General features: G+C 46.8%; 1 protein-coding gene across 1 annotated transcript in view; it reads right to left on the bottom strand.

The window, feature by feature from the left end:
• The window catches only part of RELT (RELT TNF receptor), an 82,153-nt gene that overhangs the window by 1,133 nt on the left and 59,213 nt on the right, over positions 1–21,807 (bottom strand). The window lies entirely within an intron of this gene.

Genomic DNA, 21,807 nt, shown 5'->3' with positions numbered 1-21,807 from the left:
TGTGTGTGGGACCCTTCTGCGCTGGAGAAGGAGCTGTGCCAAATGGGGCTAGCTGCAAGCCAGGCTCCCTAATCCTGCCACCCCTTTTCTTGGGTGCCGCCCCATTCAAGGGCAATAGAAATAGCAGTGCTTGGGAGGCGCTCTGGGCACAGGGTGGTGCCCTGCAGGCAGCCCTCTTTGTACCTTGGCTATTTCTACGCTTGGTCCGTATAAACGTGACTTCTGACATTATCGGCCCAGCAATCGGGAAACATTTCATGATTTACGTTTTATGGCCAAGCAGGGAAATGAACCCGTCTTCCCCTATACTGAAAGGCAGGAAGCGACTATGGATCCTCCGCTTGAGATGGATCCTAGGCTCGGAGGGTCTATGCAGGGCTGAGAAATCACTGGAGAGCCAAATTCTACCCCCTAGAGCAGGCATCCCCAAACTTCAGCCCTCCAGATGTTTTGGACTACAATTCCCATCATCCCTGACCACTGGTCCTCTTAGCTAGGGATCATGGGAGTTGTAGGCCAAAAATCTGGAGGGCCGCAGTTCGGGGATGCCTGCCCTAGAGCCACATGGCCTGCTTGTTCTGCGCAGGTTGTTGTGGATGGTGGCGGTGGGGGTTTATATTTTTAACCAATGGCCCCCGTTTTCAGCCTCTTTCTACTTTCTGCTCCTCCTCCTCCTAGCAGTACCCACTGTGAGGCCGGTGGATCTGCTTGGCTGCAGATGAGACTTCCTGAAAACCTGGCCTTACGAAGGCAGCTCAAAGTAATTAGGAATGTTTAGCTAATGCAAGTAATCTTTGGAGTTTCTTTTTGTATATAGCTGTATAAAGTTAAGAGCCTTTGAATCTTGGCTGGAAAGCATTTGGGGAGAGCAGTGCTAGGTTGGGGAAGGCAAGAGGGTCAGTGAAGGGCCAGGGAATTATGTCTGCAATGAAATTGTGTGTGTGTGTGTGTGTGTGTGTGTGTGTGTGTGTGTGTGTGTGTTAGCCAGATGCCATCTTAGGGCAGTCCCTTTTGCTGCTTCTGTTGGCTCTATATTGCAACATCACCTTTATTTTTTTTTGCATTTAAAGAATCCATTGCACCCTCTCCCTTTCCCCGTGAATAATGAAACCAAGAGAATGTTGTGACGATCTCCGCCAACGCTAGTTCCTGCTGTAAAACCGACCCCGCAGAATAACCTTCACTTTACAATCATGTACTTGGAAATGACTGATCCACGAAAGAATGCATATTAATCATTGTACTGGCCCAAACCCACCTCGGAGTACCTCAGAGGTGCCTCCCTACCGCGACTCCAGGAAAACGGAACAGTGTGTGCGAGTATTTGCTCCTGTATTTTATGAACCATAATAACTTAGTCAATTTTAATTTTTTTTAAATTTTTTATTTGCAGTTCAGATATGTAATTTAAAAGGCGCTTTTTACCATAAGTGTTATTTAAGTTGTTTTTTTTAATGATTGATGTTTATTATTCTTCACTAGAGGAACTTTATGGTTGAACTGGTTGGAAGCTTCTTCAAGCTACAGGGAGCACTTCAGAACACAAGTCTGTGGGCTTTCGCTGATCAACAGGAGTTTGTTGGGTGGCTCCCCCTACCAAAAGAGAGAGAAAAAGAGGAAAGAGAAAGCAAAAACAGTACTAGTGATTTTTTGAAAACACACACCCCACACAACCCACATCCCTACCCCTAAATAGACCAGGATACAATAGTCCCAGCTGCTAATTCTGAGATGTGAATTTAGAAGACCATCATTAAGTGGCAATTGCAATGATCCTATGTTGGGCACTGTGTAGTATTCTTGAGGGGTGCCTGTATCCATGAGAATCATAGAGTTGGAAGAGACCACAAGGGCCATCCAGTCCAACCCCCTGCCAAGCAGGAAACACCCATCAAAGCATTCCTGACAGATGGCTGCCAAGCCTCCGCTTAAAGACCTCCAAAGAAGGAGAATACTGGCACCACAATGCCATCTGAACCTAGTCAGTCTCCTAACAGCACCCCTACCCTGCAAAAAACCTGGGCCTTTCCACACCCCAAAATACCTATGTATTATTTTTAGCAACCCACTATTCCTCTGCACCGTCCCTTGGCATTGCAGCAGTATCCTTTCCCCCATTTAATGCCCGGGAGTCCAAACCACATAAGGACCACTGCAAAACGAGGAGCTTGGTGCTGGAGCCATGTCCATGTTCACCTTGCAAAAAGAATGCTTGCATTTTGGACGCTGGCAAAATGTGGTTTCCCTGGAAGGAAAATGCCCAGATTTCCTGCAGCAGCAAGCAGTTGTGCATCGATTGCATGCCCACAGACAAGACAGTCTGGAAAAGGGCGTCCTTTGTCAAATCAGTAACGTCCCTGAGCCCAGTCCCAACAGACATGCACACACAGGGCTCCTATTGTGGGCTATGACAGATGGATGTTTGCGGAAATCTTGCTCGATTGCATGCAGTGCGACCATAGACATTCCCATGGGAACAGCAGAGCTGACTTTCCGAGCAAACCTCCATCTCCTTGGCAATTGTTTAGAAAGATCTCTCCCCCCCCCTCCCATTTGCTTTAGTGCCGTAGACAGTTTAGTTCAGGTGAAGTTAAATCTCTGCACCTTTTATACATCTTTTTGAAACACACGCGAAAACCCTTGAGCTAGAAATTACCTTTCAAAGAAACAAATCCACCAGCTTAAAATAGCAATAAGGACCATGAAATATCATGCGGTTACCTTTCTAAAAGCTTTCAGGCAATTCATTCGATAGAGAGAATTTGGGGCAGAGCCACTTACCTTGCACCCGGTTTGCATTTCCTATCCAAAGCTTTGTGGGACCATTCTGGTGTGACCTCTATTTGTTATGCCAAATTTGGTGTCGACATTCCTTTTAAACAAACAAATGAAACCACCATAGGTTGAGATTGTGTTTGTCCTCACTTAGTATTCTTAGGGCTTCGGATCGACCAGCCAAGGTGACCTGTGAGGATCCGGTCAATGGGGCAGAGTTGTTCATCGAGTGGGTCGGATGTCTTTTCTCTGCCATGGGCTACGACAGCCTTCCAGAAGTTTTGGGCCAGAGTTCCCGCCAGTGCTATGTGAGTTGTAGGCCACCAGGAGTGGGGAGGCTGTGCTTTGCGGGGTCATTCTCAGTAATTTTCACGGGTTTCCCTCTAAGGAGCTCAGGCCATGTTCCACTTTAATCTCACAGCAACCATGCGAGGTTGGCTGGTCTGGCCAACAGTAACCTGCGTTTTGCAGTTGAGTGAGGATTTGTAGGTGAGAAGACTGCACCCAACAAATGAGGGGAACATACACTTGCTGCTTAAAAACCATGCAAAAATGCCCAGCGCCTGCTTTTGAGGTTTCCAAAGAGGGGCCACATCTGGGTTTCCCTCCCCTTTTGCGGGGAGAGGGGCAGCCCCTGTGAACCGTGAATAGTTCCATCCTATTAGCGAACCCAGCAGGCACGAAGGGCCCGTCAACACTTCCGCTTGTCCGTAATTAGTACTCGGGGGCCCGAGAGGGTGGTTCCCCCCCCCCCTGGGCTTTTGCCGAGAAACCCTACAGATAGCTGCTACTCGGAAGAAACGCCAATTGGGTTTTTCTGCCGATTGGCATTGCGGGTTTTCCCCAGGGAAAGTATGGGAGCCAAAAAGAGAGCCTGTTGGGCCCCTTCCTGGAAATCTTGGGGCAAATGGAAGTGTGGATGTTCTCTAAAGCTGGGTGGATTCCTCCTACCTGGCGCTATTTGCCCCGCCAAGCTGTCTCTCCTCTCCCACTGCCCTCACCCACTTTGGCCTGGCACCTTCCAAAAAAAGTGATAACTGCTTCCATCTTTTGCTTATGCAAAGGGAAGGCTTTTGGGGAGGGGAGTTCTTATCACGTCACTTCTGAGCAAATGTAGCCACCAATAAAACCCCAAACATCTCTTCCCCTCACCCCCCCAGCCTTTGATTGGTTTCCATAGTCCATGGCAGAGAACTTTGGCTCCTAGAAGGTTGACTTTTTGGGAGGGCAGGTGGAGACAAGAGGCAGCTCTGGGATTCTATTTGCTTCTTTGTTTTAAAGTAATAATGATAATTATGGACTCTGCAGGTTGGACAACCTGGTTTTTAAATTTTCATTGGAAACGGAACAAAAACAAAATAAAAATTAATAGTCTTCCAAGTTTTAAATCTAAGGACTTAATGGGCACAGAGAGAGGAGCCTTTGAGATTTAAGTCAGAAAGCCCCACAGCCTCAACTTGTGAATATGAAGTGTAAATCTGTATTATTATTATTATTATTATTATTATTATTATTATTATTATTATTATTATGTTCTGAGGATCAGTTAGTGATCTCCCTGAGACAAATTTAAGCCAAGAGTTTGTAACTGTATGATATTTACTGTAAGATGTAGAACATTCGATAACTATTAAAATGTTTCCAAAAAAAAGGCGGCCTTGAGTATCTTTCAGGAATATTTTTTCCAGCCTGTTTTTATTTTATTTTATTTTGCTTTAAATTACCCGGGATATTTCTCCAAAGAAACTCAAAGCGGCTTACAAGCATGAAAGAAGCACCACCCCTGCAGAAACCAATAGACCTTCAAATTAGGAAGTTAAAACTCCCCCACCTCTCTGTGCTACGACCATCTCGCCCATTGGGCTGCTGGGTAGACTGGGTAGCACCTGTTTATTCTTTTATCTCATAAAATCAGAAATGCCCCAATAGCAGAGTCGCTGCTTCAAGCGGAGATTTGGGTCTGTGGCTTCACTTGGGCACACCGGCCTGCAAATAAAGAGGTCTGCCTTAAACCAGGGAGGAACAGCAAATAAAGAGAGCCCCCTGCAATAGCAGGAGTCTTCCGCCCAATGTGGGGCTCGAACCCACAGCCCAGAGTTTAAGAGTCTCTTGCTCTGCTGCCTGAACTTCCTGCAGGAGGAACTATCTGACGCTGAGCCGGGAGGCGTTGGGCTCTCTTTCCTTGGAGGTTTCCAAGCAGAGGTTGGGTGTTCATCTGTCGGATTCTTTAGCATTGCAAGGGGTTGGGCTGGATGACCTTTGGGGTCGCACCCAGCTCTACAATTCTGTAAGAGCAGAAGCAGGGGGTCCTATTTCCCTAGGCAAGATTGCCAAGCAAAAAGGGCTCAGAGCAGGAGTCTGGGTTTATCATCTCACAGCAAGCGCCACCTGCCGGATCGTCTGGGCCAGTGCAGTCTACCATTGCCAGAGGGTAGGTAGCCATGTGAAGTCTGCTACCCCACAAACAGCCGAAGAGTCTTGTGACGCCCTAAAGACTTGCACATTTGTTACGCTAGGGTCTGCTTCATCGGCTTGTGCCGCAAGACTCTTAACGTGGTTTCAGGTCACTGTTGCACATTTTGGAAGTGGGCCTGCTCAGGGCCGGATTTAGGTTTGATGAGGCCCTCAGCTACTGAAGGTAATGGGACCCTTTATATTTCCAGCTGTCCTTTGTCAACAACAAATGGCCACAGGGGCGTAGCCAGGATCAAAACTAGGGGGGGGCAAGCCATGGTCGTTCAGGGGTGGGGCCCCAAAGTGGGAACGTGGGCGGGGCTACAGGGCCAGCTGGCCTGATGATATCGTGGCGGCGGCAGCGGCCACCTTGTGCTTCTGGGGCTGGCAGCATCGGCGGCTACCCTGCTTGGCTGGAGAGGACGGGAGGGTCGGGCAGGCGAGAGGGGGTGACAGGGTGGGCGAGGGCGAGGCAAGGCACGGCCGCAGACATGATGGCTCCAAGGCGTTGCTGCATATCAGCATAATATTTCAACCATGTTGTGGGTTCAAGCCCCACCTTAGGAAAAAATTCCTGCATTGCAGGGGGTTGGACTAGATGACCCTTGTGGTCCCTTCCGACTACAATTCTATGATTCTATTGATATATAGCCATAGCATATGCATCATTCTGCTTTCTTGAATTGTCCTACTCCTAGGCATAGCAGCCAACTCCTAGAGGCCTAGGTGCATCTCCCCCCCCCAATTACTGGTAAATACAGTGGTACCTCGGGTTACGAACGCGATCCATTTCGGGTCGCAGCTCGTAACCCGAAAAGTTCGTAACCCGAAAAGGGCCCGAACTGCCGCTTTGCGCATGCGCAAAGGCGCGCGACGCTTCTGCGCACGCGCGGGGCAAAAATACTTCCAGGTTTGCGAAGTTCGTAACCCGGGTTGTTCGTAACCCGAGGTGTTCGCAACCCGAGGTACGACTGTACTGTATTTTAAAGAGTCACCCCCCCCATGTTGATGGGCTTTCTATGTGGGGCTTTTCTGCCCCCCCCCGTATTTTATTAAGGATGGAAGAGGGAAGGAAGGAAGAAATAGAGAGAGGGATAACTAATATTTGTGGGTGCCTCTGGGTGATGCTGTGATGCTGGAACTCTGCAGTAAGAGGACGGGAGGGTCGGGCAGGCGAGAGGGGGTGGCAGGGCGGACGAGGGCGAGGGAAGGCACGGCCGCAGTCACGACAGCTCCGAGGCGTTGCTGCATATCAGCATAATATTTCAACCATGTTGTGGGTTCAAGCCCCACCTTAGGAAAAAGATCCTGCATTGCAGGGGATTGGACTAGATGACCCTTGTGGTCCCTTCCGACTACAATTCCATGATTCTATTGATATATTACCATAGCATATGCATCAATCTGCTTTCTTGAATTGTCCTAGGCATAGCAGCCAACTCCTAGAGGCCTAGGTGCCTCCCCCCCCCCAATTACTGGTAAATACTGTATTTAAAAGAGTCATCCCCCCTCATGTTGATGGGCTTTCTATGTGGGGCTTATCTGCCCCCCCCCCCAGTATTAAGGACGGAAGAGGGAGGGAAGGAAGGAAGGAAGAAATAGAGAGAGGGATAACTCACATTTGTGGGTGCCTCTGGGTGACGTGATGCTGGAACTCTGCAGCAAGAGGAAGATACTGGTACATCCAGATCACTGGATGTCTGTGGTAGATCACTGCTAGATCACTGGCACTCCTAAAAAAAGCTCACCCAAAATTTTCCTCCTCCCTAAAAAAAGCTGAACTATGACCTGAAGCCCTAAACAAAAATGGGCCTCCCTTCCTCCTAAAAGAAGCTCAACAAGTTTGACCTAAACTCAAAAAAACAGGGCTTCCCTTCCTTAAAAAAACTCAACAGCTTTGACCTGAACCCCCCAAAAGGGGATAGATCACTCCCAGTTTTTAACTGTGAGTAGATCAGAGTCTCTTGGGAGGTGGCCACCCCTGATTTACAGTATACAGATGCAGGAGGAGGGGCAGACTGGAACACCTCTGCTTTTTATAAACATCACTGTGTCTATCAAAAGCTACAGCCCCCCGCTTTCTTATTCATTTCCTTTTAGCCTTGCAGAGCCACCTTAGTCAATGCACCCTCATTAAATCGCCAATAGAACTCTTAATGCGATCCCTGAATGCTCATTAACAACTACCACTGAAGAACAATAGGGTGAATTGGTCAGCTATCAAACCTTGCCTGAAGGGATTTTCTGCTCCATTGTCTTAACTGCTTAAGTACCAGTAGCCACTTTGCTTTATTTATTTGATGTGTTTTTGCTACAGCTGTGTTCCCGCCCCCCCCCCAGCAAGTGGAGAGCTGCTCTCGCTAAAGCAAAGCCCTTTCCACTTCAGTTTTTGGAGGGGAAAAGTGCTGGTTATGGTCTGTAAAATACAATAATTTTTTGCTTCTAGGGGGGGCAGCTGCCCCCTCCTGCCCCCCCTGCCTACGCCCATGAATGGCCATGCTTTTTGGTGTTGAATATATGCTATATGGTAATTTATGGATCTAATGTGTATCTAAAGCCATTTGCACATGTTGCCATGCAAGCAGTCCACTCACACAACACAAACCTAGGTTACGAGTTGTTGTTTAGTCGTGTCCGACTCTTCGTGATCCATGGACCAGAGCACGCCAGGCACTCCTGTCTTGCACTGCCTCCCGCAGTTTGGCCAAACTCATGTTCATAGCTTCGAGGTTACAAGTAGCAAGTATCAATTACACAAAAAGCGTAACCGGCTGCTGTAATCAAACACTAATTTATAAACATATAATGCGGAATAACTTCAATCACTAATTTATAAACGTATAACGCAGAATAACTTAAATAACACAACCATAAACGTCATATCACTCGTGATTCAAACCAACATCAGTTCAATGTATTCAGTCATATGTTGTAGTTCATGTTGGGTATCCATATGACATATAAATTGGTTCAAAAGTACTTCCAAATGGATGTGTAATACTTAAGATTTTGTTGTTGTTCACCGCTACCAGGAATATATATATAGTTTGGAATATACGGTGCCTGACGATGAATGGATCGTCCAAGCGCGGTGACAAGTATTGGTGGCAGCGGAGCATCCAGGTGAAGACGAGACGTATATATGAAGGTGGCAAGGGAGTATCCCAAAGCAAAAAGTATCCCAAAGCAAAAATTGTATATTCTTCCTTATCAATTTGCAAGCATACAGTAGTTCTAGTTACAGGTAGGTAGCCGTGTTGGTCTGAGTCGAAACAAAATTAATTTTTTTTTTTAATTTGCAAGCAGTCCATGCAGTATGTAGGCACCCTATATATAGAAACGAGCAAACCAGTGATATTTGAGGGAGCATGCTAGCAGGTGGGGCCCATGACTTACATCATAGGAGCCTACGCAACACAAAACACGGTTGCTGTATGTAGGTTTCATTTCATTTGTTTTTTATCTTATATTTTGGAAATGTACATCCAGGTTTTTTTCCTTTAATTTTTTTGGGGGCCCCCAAGAGAGTGGGGCCCTAAGCTTGTTTAGCTTATACGTAAATCTGGCCCTGTGCTGCAGCCGCAGATCCTCACCTGTTTGTGGGGAGGGGCGGGGAGAGCCCAAGAGAGTGGGGCCCTAAGCTATAGCTTGTTTAGCTTATACGTAAATCCGGCACTGGGTCTTCCCACTCACCTTGTATGCCTTAAGGGAGCCTTCCTATCTGAGCCCCCTCACCATGGCCCCCTCCACCTCTTTCCCCCCTTCCTAATGTAACACTAATGTCTCAACAAATGAAACTGATCTGTAGAAAATGTAACTTGAAAAAAGAGATATTGCACATACTTTTGTAAACAAGAAACCTCTAATAAAAAAATACATTAAAAAAATAAAATTGGGGGTATGCTTAGCCTGCAGAAAAGGGACACGGATGGTGCTGCGGTCTAAACCACAGAGCCTAGGGCTTGTTGATCAGAAGGTCAGCAGTTCGAATCCCCACGACGGGGTGAGCGCCCGTTGTTCGGTCCCAGCTCCTGCCCACCTAGCAGTTCAAAAGCATGTCAAGTGCAAGTAGATAAATAGGTACCACTCCGGCAGGGAGGTAAACGGCGTTTCTGTGCGCTGCTCTGGTTCGCCAGAAGCGGCTTAGTCATGCTGGCCACATGACCCGGAAGCTGTACGCCGGCTCCCTCGGCCAATAAAGCGAGATGAGCGCCGCAACCCCAGAGTCGTCCGTGACTGGACCTAATGGTCAGGGGTACCTTTACCTTTAGCCTGGAGAAGAGAAAAGAAGACGAAGAGAGGATACGATAGCCATCTTTTAACAGGTAGGTAGCCGTGTTGGTCTGCCGTAGTGGAAACAATATAAAAAAATTCCTTCCAGTATGAACCTTAGAGACCAACTAAGTTTGTCACTGGTATGAGCTCTGAAGAAGTGTGCATGCACACAAAAGCTCATACCAATGACAAACTTAGTTGGTCTCTAAGGTTCATACTGGAAGGAATTTTTTCTTTCATCTTTTAAGAATTATTTATTGGTTTTTATACAAACAGAAGAACCATTAAACACCCAGCAATGAACATCTCATGATGTTTGCCCTATCCGTTCACTTTAGACATCAGCTTACAAATTCAGTATTCAAATTAAAACATGTCACTTAAGGTAAACCACCTCCCAATGAGAATATTGAGCGGTTGTTTGCTCATTAACATAGTTAAAGAATGAGGTCCACGTTACTTGGGGGGGTGTCTCTCTTCGTTAATTGCCCTCCTGTTTCTGGTGAGATGCTCAGACATTGCTGTATCCAGGATACTATTTTCCCATATGTTCAGAGGTCTTTCGGACGGATTCTTCCATTGTTGAGCTTTTGCTAATTGTGCACGTGATAGCCATTTTCAAATATCCAAAGATCTCTCCCATGGAAGAGAGGGGATGACCTGAACCAATGGATTCAAACTACAGGGAATGAGCATTAGTTTAGATCAGGCTTCCTCAACTTCAGCCCTCCAGATGTTTTTGGCCTACAACTCCCATGATCCCTAGCTAGCAGGACCAGTGGTCAGGGATGATGGGAATGGTAGTCTCAAAACATCTGGAGGGCAGAGGTCGAGGAAGCCTGGTTTAGATGAGCCTCGGTATCCCTTCCAACTTTACAATTCTCTGATTCTAAGCACGCCATCAAAGGAGCTGCTGCTGGTCATTCATTGGGAAATAATTTTGGGAAATGATTTATAATGAAATGAAAAGAATGTTTAAGATAATATTTGTTAAAAGACCAGAAGCCTTTTTGCTAGGCATTACAGGACAAGCCAAAGGAGAAGAACAAATTATGTACGCTACAACAGCAGCTAGGATATTACTAGCCCCAAAATGGAAAGATGAGAAAATGCCAACCAAAGAAGAATGGCAAGAAAAATTGATGGACCATGCGGAGATGCTTACCGGAAAACTCAGAGATAAGGACATTAGAGATTTCAAAAAAGATTGGGAACCATTTATGTCGTACTTAAAGAAATGTTGTAAAGAAAGAAGTCGACCCACTAGCAGGGTTTGAGTAACCGCTTACAATTAACAAAGCAGATGTACAGATTAAGACGTAATAATCAGATAAAATTAAAGTGCAAGAGGTAAGCTGAAAACAATTAGGGTATAAAAATGATAAGAACGGAACAATATTCAACTTAAAGCAGGCATCCCCGAACTGCGGCCCTCCAGATGTTTTGGCCTACAACTCCCATGACACCTAGCTAAGAGGACCAGTGGTCAGGGATGATGGGAATTGTAGTCCAAAACATCTGGAGGGCCAAAGTTTGGGGGTGCCTGACTTAAAGAATGTGATATTAAGGTAGAATAAAACAAGCAGGAGAAGTTAGTATGTAAAGAACCAGAAGGGGCAAATTGAGGGAAGTCGGGGGTGGGAGAATCTGGGAATTGTATCTTTCCTTTTTATGAGATAATGTTATTGTGATGAATATAAAAGGGCAAAATTTAATAAAAACTATTTACAAAAAAAGAAAAGAAAAATGTATTATGGGAAATGGGGACAGCTATTAAAAATTCATGCAACCCCATGATAGGGGTTCCTACTCTGTGTGTTTGAACCTTGTTGGAACAAATAAAGATCAGATCTACTGACCACTGTTTGCTGCTGCTGCTGCTGCTGCTCCCCCCCTTTTTTAAAAGAGCTGCTGCTGGTTTGCCCCGAAAGTTTGATGTCCTCTGGAGAGCAGGGATCACAGATCTGTCCAGGAAGACTCCTGGGCCATGTCCAGAAAGCGGGGGGGGGGGGGGGAATGAGTGTTCAGACCCCTGGGCTCTCACTTGTGAGGTGCCTCAGAGTTCTTTCCTCTCCCCCATGTTTTTCAACATCTACATGCAGCCGCTGGGAGAGATCATCAGGGGGTTTTGGGCTGGGTGTTCATCAGTATGCGGATGATACCCAGCCAGAGGCGTCCTTCCCATAGGGCCTAGTGGCTTGTTGCGGCAGGGCGCTGGCCTCTCAGGGGGGCACCCCAGCATTGGCGGGGCGCAATGAGTCACTAAGCCCTATGGCTCTGCCGCCTCGGCCGCGGGAATGCAGCTCGAGGGGGCGGCCTCTGGTGGTGCATGGAGCAGGCGGGGATCCAGCCCGCCCGCCAGCAGCCCGAGGGTTAACCACGGCCAGCGAGCGAGACACACGGACGAGCAGACATGACAGCCTCCGCAGAAGAGGCTGGCGCGGAGTCCACTGCTGTACCTTGCCGAGCCCACCGTGCCTGGGAGATGGGAGCGGCGCTGGCTAGGGGAAGTGCCGCCGCTGCCTCGGCCGCCTCCGGGAAGGTGCATTGTGGACACTGACTCCCGGACGAGCTGCCCAGCGGGGATGGAGCGAGTGCTCTCAACGCTGCCCTCAGCAGCCGGCTCCGGCTCTCCTCCACCACCACGCCTTCGCTTCCCCACAGAGAGAGGGCTATGTATGGAGTGGTGGTGTGTGGTGCTCCGGCTGCCGCCCCTCTTAGGTCAACGTTTTCCAAACGGGGCAGGGGCGGGACCTTTGCGCCACGGCGCTGGATGTGCTTAAGACGGCCCTGTACCCAGCTCTACCTCTCTTTCAAATCAGAACCAGTGAATGCGGTGAAGGTCCTGTGTGAGTGTCTGGAGGCGGTTGGAGGATGGATGGTGGCTAGCAAATTGAGGTTGAATCCTGACAAGTCAGAAGTACTATTTGTGGGGGACAGGAGACGGGCAGGTGTGGAGGACTCCCTGGTCCTGAATGGGGTAACTGTGCGCCTCCGAGAAGCCAAGTTACAGGGAACTAGGCAGAGGGCCTTCTCAGTAGTGGCACCCGTCCTGTGGTACACCCTCGCACCAGATGTCAAAGAGAAAAACAACTACCAGACTTTTAGAAGACATCTGAAGGCAGCCCTGTTTGGGGAAGCTTTTAATGTTTATTGTATTTTAATATTCTGCTGGAAGCCGCCCAGAGTGGGTGGGGTATAAATATTATTATTATTATTATTATTATTATTATTATTATTATTATTATTATTATTATTTGCAGAGGAGAGGAGGCTGAATTGGTCTTCTGCCCCCTGGGGGGTGTGAATGCTGGGATTATCTGGGAAGGTGTTAGGAAGCAAGGGGAAGGAAACACTGGAGGTGTGACTATCGGCCTTTGAAAATCTGGCATCACTGGATCAAGTTGACCAGCTTTGTTGAATTCTTGAGGCTACAAAGCTTCAATTGGATTTTGAATAAACGTGCAATTAACGGTTACCATTTTGAATCTTGCTGAGTTACTACCTTCCTTAGTCGTGCAAATCACTATTCTGAACAGTGCTTTTCATAGGGTAGGATATGGTGTTTATGGAACCAAATGTTTGGTACCCTGAAAAAGTTTGGGAAGCCCACACATTGGCCACACCTGTCATGGCAAGAAACGGGGCGGGGCGGGGGCACCGGAGCGATCTCCGCGCCAGGGCGCCCAACATGCTTGAGATGGCCCTGTTGTGTACTGTTCCCTAAATTGTTAATCTCTTGTTGATCCACTGCTGTTAGTGGGATAAATATCACTGCTTGCACATACCCTAGGAGTCTGGGATAACCAGCATCATATAACCAACATGCTTAATAAGTAATGCACAAAGAGGTTAATACCATAGAGTCCACTGTCCTGCCAGGCTTAGCTAAATTCACTTCCCCCTCACTTTGGGAGGAACTAGGTCAGGCATCCCCAAACTGCGGCCCTCCAGATGTTTTGGCCTACAACTCCCATGATCCCTAGCTAACAGGACCAGTGGTCGGGGAAGATGGGAATCGTAGTCCAAAACATCTGGAGGGCCGAAGTTTGGGGGTGCCTGAATTAGGTAATGTAATCATTGTTTCCTTCAGCCTACCCAAGAAGCTCAGTGTGTGGGGAGGTCTGAACTCTTTGCTCTACGCTCAGACCGCAGGACTCTCACGAACCACTCTTGATTTCCTATACCAATAATTTAGGAACTTTGACCACTTTGACTAAGCCAAGTTTTGCTTGACTTACGTATGGAAAAGCACATGACTGATGTATGGAAAAGCACAGGAATCCGGCCTTTGAAGAGTTTGTAAGTAAGCCATTTTAATTTACTAAAGGTGTGGTCTCTTCCTGTGCTGGGGGCAGAGGGGACTATTTTGGAACTGAAAGGAACTTATTTAAAAGATCTGTCAGCTTTGCTGCCTGTTTTGTGACTTTAAATCTCTGCTGGGGTTCTCTCACCAAAGAGTAAAGGTAAAGGTACCCCTGACCGTTAGGTCCAGTCGCGGACAACTCTGGGGTTGCAGCGCTCATCTCTCTCTATAGGTCGATGGAGCCGGCGTTGGTCCGCAGACAGCTTCCAGGTCATGTGGCCAGCATGACTAAGCCACTTCTGGCAAAACCAGAGCGGTGCATGGAAATGCTGTTTACCTTCCCGCCGGAGTGGTGCCTATTTATCTACTTGCACTTCATGCTTTCAAACTGCTAGGTTGGGCAGGAGCTGGGACCGAGCAACGAGAGCTCACCCCATGGCGGGAATTCGAACCGCCGACCTTCTGATCAGCAAGCCCTAGGTTCAGTGGCTTAGACCTCAGCGCCACTTGCCCCAAACTTGGATCTTGGCATACAGGGAATTCTTTCTGTACATACCTTCCCTCTTTGAATCAGCAAGGCATGGGTGTGCATTGTAGGAAGGTTATGACTCAGACATCCAAACTGGAGTCCCAGGTTTCCTTGCGTGGATGGGGGCCTTGGGCCAGAACAAAATATAGGAATAATATCGTTTAAGAGTCTAGACACTGAACCTGGCCCAAGTGTTTGTTATTTATTTATGTATCATTATTTACTCAATTACATTTATCTCCCAATTTTTTCTCCAAGGAGCTCAAGGCAATGTACATGATTCATGTTTCTCCTCTTCTCATTTAATCCCTACAACAACTCTATGAGGTAGGTTAGGCTGAGAAGCAGGGACTAGCCCGAGGTCACCCAGTGAGCTTCATAGCTGAGCGGGACACCACACTGGACCTCGATTTAATTAAACTCGGGAAATTCAAGCCCAAACACTTTGCATTTACACACACACACACACACACACACACACACACACACACACCCCAATATTTGGACCTGAGAAATGAGCTTCGTATCAGTGCTAATTATGCCCATTGTTGACTTTTTATTAGCGAAGCTGTAATGTCTGGCATACCCAGCAGAGGGCGCCCACCTCCCATTCATTGAGAGCACCTTGGGTTGGGGGTGTGTGGATTCCGTTATCCGCTTTCCTTTTTTTGGAAGGACAGACTAACCTATGACAAGGAGGGATGTGTCATCCTCACTGATCACAGCCTGTCATAAACCATCCAGGGGATTCTCCAATAAACTGATGGCTTGGTCTGCTGTTAGCACATGGGAGAAGACTCACGGGGCTAAATTAGGCATGCTAGGCACAAACACTGTCGCTAGGAAATCCAGGATTTGCCCTGCCAGCATATTCAGCCTGTCGGCTTCGAAAGGCCCACCTCACTCCCCGTCAGAATATGAAATCACCTTGCTGACAAAGGTCCGTATAGTTAAAGCTATGGTTTTCCCAGTAGTGATGTATGGAAGTGAGAGCTGGACCATAAAGAAGGCTGATCGCCGAAGAATTGATGCTTTTGAATTATGGTGCTGGAGGAGACTCTTGAGAGTCCCATGGACTGCAAGAAGATCAAACCGATCCATTCTGAAGGAAATCAGCCCTGAGTGCTCACTGGAAGGACAGATCGTGAAGCTGAGGCTCCAATACTTTGGCCACCTCATGAGAAGAGAAGACTCCCTGGAAAAGACCCTGATGTTGGGAAAGATGGAGGGCACAAGGAGAAGGGGACGACAGAGGACAAGATGGTTGGACAGTGTTCTCGAAGCTACGAACATGAGTTTGACCAAACTGCGGGAGGCAGTGCAAGACAGGAGTGCCTGGCGTGCTCTGGTCCATGGGGTCACGAAGAGTCGGACATGACTAAACGACTAAACAACAACAAAAGTCTTTTTTGCATAGGGTTTCCCTGACTCTTGAGATCAGACCCCCTTTTTGTTTATTTGCATTCCCCGAATGCCTGTGTTATAAAAACTGCTCCTTTCCCATTATCCAAAAGCCTGTACAGTATAGAGTCCTTAAGTGGGTTCCCTATCGGTAGGAGAAAATAACAGAGGCCAACATATATTGAGAAGCAAAGTGACTAGTAAGCCTGATCTTTATTCAAGGAACTGATGCAACAGGGTCCCCACTCACCACACACAGGAGGGAGGAGAACCCCAAACAGTGGTGCACAAGCCCTTATAATAGATGTTTGAAATTGCCCACCGTGTAACCCAAGACCACCACCACCCCAAAGCATCATACGGTACATACATCACAGAAGGAAGCGGGTCTACAGCAGAAATCCTGCCTGCCAGGATACCTGATAGTGGTCACTGAATGCGTTACCGGGGCAGCCTGGCCATTCTTTTGCGATGGTAAATACAGTGGTGCCTCGCTAAACGAAATTAATTCGTTCCACCGGTCTTTTATTATAGCGAAAAATTCGTCTAGCGAATCCCATAGGAATGCACTGAATTTTTTTCGACTTTTTTTTTTGCCCATAGGAACGCATTAATTGAATTTCAATGCATTCCTATGGGAAACCGCGATTCGCTAGACGAATTTTTCGTTAAACGCATTCGTCTAGCGAGGCAAGCTCCGCTTGAAAAATCCTTTCGTTAAGCGGAAATTTCGTTAAGCAGGGCATTCGTTAAGCGAGGCACCACTGTACTTTAGTTCCTGAATCCAGGTCACAGGCCCACCCTATTCATACACAAATACTCCCTTAAGGCAGGATTTGTAAGCAAAAGACGATGAGGGAGGCTTTTCCCATTTCCCCCTCTTACTGCAGAGGTGCATTTGAGGTCAATTTGGGAGAGTCCAAATGGCTTCAGGATAGCTCTCCAGTACTATTTCAGACATGTGGTTTATATATTTATGTATGTGATTGCCTTGTACTGTACATTTATATTTGAGACCTTAGAATTCTTATATAACACCTGTTTTTATTTGGTTTTTATACTGGTTTCATGTTGTATTTTCATTTGAAATAGATTGTGTACTCATTGTTGCACCACTTAAGATTTTTTTTAAGATTATTAAACCAGCTTATAATTTTATTTTTAAATCCAAGCAGAGATGGGACTGGACCTTGGGACCTTCTGCCTTCAAAACTCTGCCCCTGAGCCCTTTTGTGACCTGACCTCAGCTCCAGCCCTTCTCGAGAGGAGGCAGAGCTTGAAATTAGGCTGCTGTTTTGGAAGGAGTTTGCTCAGAGTCTCACAACTGGCCCCGCTGAAAAGATTTGCTTTGGCAAGAATAAATATCTCCCTGTAAACAAACAAACAAATAACAAAGAGCCCTTTCAGTCTATTCCCTTTGGGACTGACCCAGATTTCTATTTTAAAATCCAGAACAGCCTAGAAAATGGGACACCACAACACCTGTGTAAGTAACTCTTTCATTAGCTGGGTATGTTAACAGGTCGAGAGAGACAGAGAGAGGCACATTCCCCCCCCCCAAAAAAAATCTAACATATGATATAATAGGGACATCTTTCTTTGTACAGATTGGCACTGTATTGAAGTGTTGACTGGATTTCAGTTAACCAGTTCGGCAGATCTGTAATACAGTTTACATTTATTTAAGATAAGATAAGATATAAGGTAATCTTTATTGTCATTGACCCCTTGCGGGAACAATGAAATTACTTGGTTACCACATCCACTCAGATAAAGCTCAGATATTCCACATAATTCAAAATTACTACAAAACCCTAATTAAAACAGTGCAATACGGTACAATATAACAAGTAAAATAAGACGGCTTCAAAGTCCAGACTTTCCATTTAAGGCCAAAATCGCTCTAGAGAAGAAACTGTTCTTGAGACGGCTTTATCTTTATTTATTTAGCTGTGCTGTGTTTCTATTGTAAAGAGGGGGGGAACAAACCCTTAAAATAGAAAATATGCATTAAGGTTATCAATAAGAGGACAAAAGTTAGAAACAAGTAGACCTAAAAATAAAAATATATATTAATACGATCGGCAGTTATATAGTGTTTTTGAAGAAGGAGCTGAACTTGATGGCAGAGTAGTTGCTTTGTGTGCAGAAGGTCCCAGGTTCGACTTTGTGGCACGATATCGACCCCCTTTATGTGCTCTTTTAGCGTTTGCTGCAAATACTGCAGAACTTTGCAGTTGCTCTTCAAGCCCATCTTTAGGTCTTAACTATGCAATGAGAGATTCCTGCTTCACATAAATGTCAAATAATGGGGAATGGCTGGTCAAACTGAAGCAGGAGAAAGAGAAGAATGGCTCTTCGTGGTAGACCATCTGCTTTGCAGGACGACCCAGGGTCCAGTTCCTGACGCCATCGCCAGGCTTCCTGGAACCCTGGAGGGCTGCTCCTAGCCGGTGTAGGTAATGCTGATCTAGATGGACTCAATGGTCTGGCTGCATCTAAGGTAGCTTCCAGTGTTTCTCTGTTAGCGTGGGCTGGAATTAAACATCAGGCATCCGCACAACATGACCAGTCCAACGAAGTTGATATTGAAGACTCATTGCTTCAACACTGGTGATCTTTGCTTTTTCCAGTACACTGGCATTAGTTCACCTGTCTTCCCAAGGGATGTGTAAAAAATTTCGGAGACACCGTTGATGGAATCTTTCGAGGAGTTGGAGATGGTGTTTATGAGTGGTCCATGTTTCACAAGCGTACAGTAAGATGAAGATTGTGAAGCTGAGGCTCCAATACTTTGGCCACCTCATGAGAAGACTCCCTGGAGAAGACCCTGATGTTGGGAAAGATGGAGGGCACTAGGAGGAGGGGACGACAGAGGACGAGATGGTTGGACAGTGTTCTCGAAGCTACGAACATGAGTTTGACCAAACTGCGGGAGGCAGTGGAAGACAGGAGTGCCTGGCGTGCTCTGGTCCATGGGGTCACGAAGAGTTGGACACGACTAAACGACTAAACAGCAACAACAGCTTTGTAAACAAGCATTTTGGTTTCCCTGCGCATGTCCGGTCCAGCCTGGCCTGAGGTCACTTGGAGGACAGGTGACGCAGCCGCCGCTGCCACCCAGAATTCCCATTGTGAGGCAGAAGCGGAAAAGCCAGGCGCAGGCCAGGCCCAGAGTGCCACACAGCTGCGGCCGGTTGCTTGACGTGCATGCAGTCGAGCTAAATATAGAGACAACCTGCGCCAGGGCAAGGTCCCCTTCAAAACCTCCAGCTCTGTTCAGAAAGCAGCAGAGTCAGCTGAAGAGCTCGTTTCTTTTTTTAGAAAGGGGGAGAGAATGCCCAGAAAGTTGCTACTGCAGCTGCTGCTGTGTTTTATTTTGTTTTGCTCCTGGCTCTTGCTGCAGCTTGTGGCTCCGCTGGGGAGGGGGTGACTCCTGCAATCTGGGTTGCAGCAACTGCAGAAGCAAGAGGGAGCTGGGAGTCAAGAGTCCTGGGCTCTTTAGTAATAATAATAATAATAATAATAATAATAATAATAATAATAATTATACATACATATAAACATACTCTGCCCATCTGGCTGGGTTTCCCCGGTCACTCTGGGCAGCTTCCAACAAAAGATTAAAAATACTTTAAAACATCAAACATTAAAAACTTCCCTAAACAGGCCTGCCTTCAGATGTCTTCTAACGTCAGATTTCCTTGACACCTGATGGGAGGGCGTTCCACAGGGCGGGCGCCACCACCAAGAAGGCCCTTGATGTCTGCCGACAGCCACATACCCTTAAATCATATTGCTGTACTGTAGTATGATGAGGCTTGATTTTATAAGCCTTTATGGTCGCCAAGAGACTCCTGCTTTGAACCTGGAAGGATAAGCACTCACCATCGTTAGGGCAGTGGTGTGAAAATCTCACTGCCTTTCCTACCTTGGAACATATTTTCATAGAGGCATCAATTTCATGCAGAAGCCTATCCAGTCTTTTGGATGTATTGACTTCTGTGTTTAAATTAAAATGGGAGTATTGGTGTTTATGGAGCTTTTAATGGAGCTGATTGGTTGTTCTTCCTCTCTCCCCCCCCCCCCCCCCGCTCTCTCTCACACACACATTCTACCAACCTTACTGTATGCTTGTGAAACATGGACCACCTATAAACGCCATCTCCAACTCCTTAAAAGATTCCATCAAGGGTGTCTCTGAAAGGTTTTACACATCACTTGGGAAGAGAGGCGAACTAATGCCAGTGTACTGGAAGAAGCAAAGATCACCAGTGTCGAAGCAATGATTCTTCAACATCAACTTCGTTGGACTAGGCATGTTGTGCGGATGCCTGATGATTGTCTTCCAAAGCAACTACTCTATTCCGAACTTAAAAACGGAAAGCATAATGCTGGAGGTCAACAAGAGGTTTAAAGACTGTTTCAAGGCAAATATTAAAAATATATAGTATAAACACCAACAACTGGGAAAGACTGGCCTGCGAGCACTCCAGTTGGAGAGCAGCCTTTACCAAAGGTGTCATGGGCTTTGAAGATGCTCAAACTCAGGACGAAAGGGGAGAAACGTGCTAAGAGGAAGGCACGCTTGGCAAACCCTCACCGTGATCAACTCCTGCCCGGAAACCAACGCCCCCACTGTGGAAGGATGTGTGGATCCAGAATTGGCCTCCACAGTCAATTACGGACTCATTGTTAAAACCGCCTTTATGGAAGACAATCTTACTCGGCTACGAGGGATCGCCAAATAAGAAGAAAAATGTTAAAAATCATCTTTACCTGTTTGGCTCCATACCTGTCTTGAATCATTTACATGATTATTATTACCTACTCCTTCCATGACCAGGGAGTTGCAGGGCAGGTCACGGCGATGCAAAATGCAACATTTGAAACACGTTTAAAACAAATTTGAAATGGCATGCCGGGTGTAAGGCAGCTGTGTGTGACCCAAATAAATCTGGGGCAAATTTGGCCCAAAGCCTTGAGACTCCTAAGTCCTGTACTGAGGGCCAGGTGAGAGCCTCAGAGGTGTTTGGCCTTGGATTTTAGGAGAGATGCCCATTCTTCCTGGTCTGGCAACCTTTTTTTTGGTCTCCCTGGCAGCTCCCCCCAAATCAGTGAGGGGTAGGTTTCCTCTAAGCCAGGGGTTCCCAACAAAATTTTCTCGAGGACCCCTCATCAAGCCGCTATTGTGACAAGGACCCCCATTAATTCCTAATCCTAAAATTAAAAAGTGAGAGCCAAATTAAGAGTCTTTTTATATTTTATATTTATACGTTTTTTACAGTTCTTCCTCTTCATCTGTAGGCCTTTGTCGTTTTAACGAACCACTTTTTAACCAACGGTCCATTTTTAACTACGGGAACTGTAGCTTCCCGCGAAAAACAACGCTTTGTTTACAAACACTACTGTTTTGCAAAGAGGCAGCGCGCGCCAGGGAGGAGGGAGGGGAATGGAGAAGACAGGGTACCTGCGCAGTAGCGCACAAATGAAGCCGACGCGCGCAAAGCATCTTGGGGAGGTGAGCGTTAGTAGAATGCGCGCGCTGCCTCTTTGCAAAACAGTAGTGTTTGTAAAGCGCCACCTAACGGCATACAGCAGAACTACTGCCTCTATCTAATTCTAGTTTTGCGCTAGACTCTGCTCATGCAGGAAGTGGCTAAAACAAAAAATCTGTTATCATACGAAATATGTTTAATATATATTTTATTCTAATAGCATCTTGCGGACCCCTCTGGCATAGCTCGCGGACCCCTGGGGGTCCCCGGACCACCTGTTGGGAACCACTGCTCTAAGCATCAGAAACAGGGTGGGCGGGAAGGGGGAAAAAACCACAGCAATTTTGCTTTCAGGATTGCATTTATTTATCAATGTACAGAAACGAAACCCACAGGCTTCAAAGCCACCATCGGAACCCTTAACATAAGACTCCCCCCCACCTTCTCTCCCCGACAAAACACCACAAACCATCAATAAAATAAATAAGACAAGGGGCAGAGATTGAGCTGGGGGGGGAGGGGGCTGGCTGCTTTGAGGGGGGCAGAAGTTCCCCCTCCGCCCCCTGCTT

This window comes from Zootoca vivipara, chromosome 4 (assembly GCF_963506605.1).
Source record: "Zootoca vivipara chromosome 4, rZooViv1.1, whole genome shotgun sequence".
Classification (NCBI taxonomy): Eukaryota; Metazoa; Chordata; class Lepidosauria; order Squamata; family Lacertidae; genus Zootoca; species Zootoca vivipara.
Note: the sequence above shows the minus strand (reverse complement) of the source record. Positions and strands in the feature narration are given on the sequence as shown.